The sequence below is a fragment of the Panthera onca genome, chromosome E1 (assembly GCF_046562875.1).
Source record: "Panthera onca isolate mPanOnc1 chromosome E1, mPanOnc1 haplotype 2, whole genome shotgun sequence".
NCBI lineage: Eukaryota > Metazoa > Chordata > Mammalia > Carnivora > Felidae > Panthera > Panthera onca.
In genome coordinates, this window is record NC_138352.1 from 30184637 (window position 1) to 30187102 (window position 2466).

The 2466-nt window shown below is 76.0% G+C and overlaps 2 non-coding genes across 2 annotated transcripts in view; both read left to right on the forward strand.

Moving 5' to 3' along the window:
* The first annotated feature begins 456 nt into the window (after positions 1 to 456).
* LOC145713167 (5.8S ribosomal RNA) lies at positions 457 to 609 on the forward strand. Its single transcript, XR_014136140.1, has one exon. It is a non-coding gene; the product is annotated as a 5.8S ribosomal RNA (ribosomal RNA).
* Positions 610 to 2360: 1751 nt separating this feature from the next.
* Positions 2361 to 2466, forward strand: part of LOC145713166 (28S ribosomal RNA) — a 4654-nt gene continuing 4548 nt past the window's right edge. Inside the window, exon 1 of the ribosomal RNA XR_014136139.1 lies at positions 2361 to 2466. This exon is cut by the window's right edge and continues 4548 nt beyond it. This is a non-coding gene — a ribosomal RNA (28S ribosomal RNA).

A 2466-nucleotide genomic window follows, 5' to 3' on the forward strand; every position in this document is an offset into this window, starting at 1 on the left:
CCGTGGGGAGCCGTGGAGGCTGGTCTTCCCGTGTCTCCTCCAGACTCCGCTGCCCGCCCCCCCCGCCGCCCCAGGCCGGGGCGCCGCCGCGCTTGCGCCCACGCCACGGCCCTCCCCGGTTGCCGGGAGGGGGCTTGCCCGGCGGCTGCCGGGTGGTGCGTGAGCGTGTGCGTGTGCGTGCGCCCCGTGTCCCTTGGGTGTGTGTTGGGGGGAAGGGGACAGGCGGGAACCCCCTGGGCGCCTGTGGGGTTGTTCCGAGCTCGCCCCGCGCGTCGTCCGCGTGGCGGGGCGGGCTGCTGGACTTGCCCTGTTCCAACCCTTCCGACCTCTCGGAGTCTGGTCTTTGTTGTCTCTCGCTGGCCGGCCGGAGGCACCCTTCGGGGATGTGCTGTGCCAGGTTGGGGGGGGTCGCCCCTTTTCGGGGTTGGCCCTCCCGGTGATCACAAAAACTCGTACGACTCTTAGCGGTGGATCACTCGGCTCGTGCGTCGATGAAGAACGCAGCTAGCTGCGAGAATTAATGTGAATTGCAGGACACATTGATCATCGACACTTCGAACGCACTTGCGGCCCCGGGTTCCTCCCGGGGCTACGCCTGTCTGAGCGTCGCTTGCCGATCAATCGCCTCCCCCGGGTGGGTCTCTCTCCCGGGGGTAAGGCGCGGCTGGGGGTTCCCTCGCAGGGCCTGTCCCGCCGGCGCCCGCCCCTGCCCGAGTGCGCCCCGCCACGCCCGCCTGCGCGGCGGTTCGGTGTGCGGGGTCGTCTGCGGGCCGGGGAGAGGGTCGTCCTGGCCGCCGGGCCCTCCGTCCCCCTAAGTGCAGACGACGGTGGCCGCCGCTGCCGGCCCTCCCTCCTTCCTCCTCCTCCTCCTCCTCCTCCTCCCCGCCCCCTCCCCGGCCCCGTGTGTCCGGTCCCCGCCGCCTCCCTCAGCACCCCCCTCGCCCCCGCCTCGCCCCGCCGGGTCCGCTCGGCGGTGGCCTGTGTGTGGGACGTGGGAGGGCGTGGGACGGGGGCTGGGGGCCGGCGCCCGTGGGGCGGTGGCGTGGGGTGGTTGGGGGGGGGGGGAGAGGTGGGGCGGGGGGGGGGAGAGGCCGAGGCGGCCGGTCGCCGCCCGCGAGAAAAGGGAAGGGCGAGGAGAGCTCGCGCCTGAGGGCCGCGGCCGCCGCCGCGGTCCCTCTGGGGGAGATCCCTCGTGCCGCACGCGGTCTTTGGGATCGCCGCCCGGGTCTCGGGAGGGTTTTGCGGTGCCCCGTGCCGCGCGGTCCCGCGGGCCGTCGTGGGGGGTGGAGGCGCGGATCCGGAGCGCCGTCGGTCTCGCCGCCTTGCCCCGGGCGGCGACCGCGGCGGTCCGGCCGTGGCCCCCTCCTCTCCCGGTCCGCGGCCGTGCGGTCGGGGGCCCGAGCCGCGGCCCCGCCCCCGCTCCCCGCCGGCGATCCCGGCCCCCTTTGCCCTGTCGGGGCGGCTCGCGCCGAGGCCGAGTCGCGCGCGGGGCTGCGCCCCGGGGATGCGTGCCCCGGCGGCGGCCCGCGGGACGCCGCGGCGTCGCCCGCCGCTGCGCGCTTCCCCCCGGGTTGCGGCCGCGCCGCACTGCGTGCCCCGAGCCCGCGTTGTCGCGGTGTTGGGGGGGTGTTGGTTCTCCGCGGGGGGTCTCTGTGGCTGGAGGCGTGCCGCGCCGTCCGCCGGGCCCGGTCCGGGGCCGCGGTGGGAGCGCGGGGCACGTGGGACGTGTGTGGGGGGAGGCCGGGTGCGTCGCGTGGGGGGAAAAGGGCCGGCGGTCGGGGGCGACCGCCGCGCTCGGACCCCCCCCACGCCCGCGCCCGCTTTCCCCCCCCCTCGCTCCCCCGCCCCGCGCCGCTCGCCGCGGTTCCCCCTCCGGGGTCGTCGCGAGGCGGCGCGTCCCGCGCCTCGGGCCCTGCCCGACCCCCCGTTCCTCGCCCCACCCCTCCGCCTTCCAACCCCGGCAGGGCTCCCGCCTGTGCCGCCGGCCCGTGCTCCCGCCTGCCCGCCCGCCGTTCGGCCGTGTCCGTCCCGCGTGCGCGCACCCTACCTTCCCCGTCCCCTCTCCCCTCCCGGCTCTCTCCCCTCCCGCGCTCTCGCTCTCTCTCTCTCTCTCCCTCCCTCCCTCGCGGAGGGTTTGGAGGGGAGGGGGTTGTTGGTGCGTTGGGGGGGGGTCGTCGGTAGGGGTGCGGGCGGCTCGGGCGTCGTTGGGGTGTTTTGCGTCGTTGGGTGTCGGCCGGAGAACCGGGCGGGTGCGGACCGCGGCCTCTTCCCGGGGGCCGGCGTTCCGGTCCTCTCGTCGCCCCTCCGCCCTGGCCTCGCGGGGCTCCTCCTGGTGCGCGCGCGCGCGCCCCTCCGAGACGCGACCTCAGATCAGACGTGGCGACCCGCTGAATTTAAGCATATTAGTCAGCGGAGGAAAAGAAACTAACGAGGATTCCCTCAGTAACGGCGAGTGAACAGGGAAGA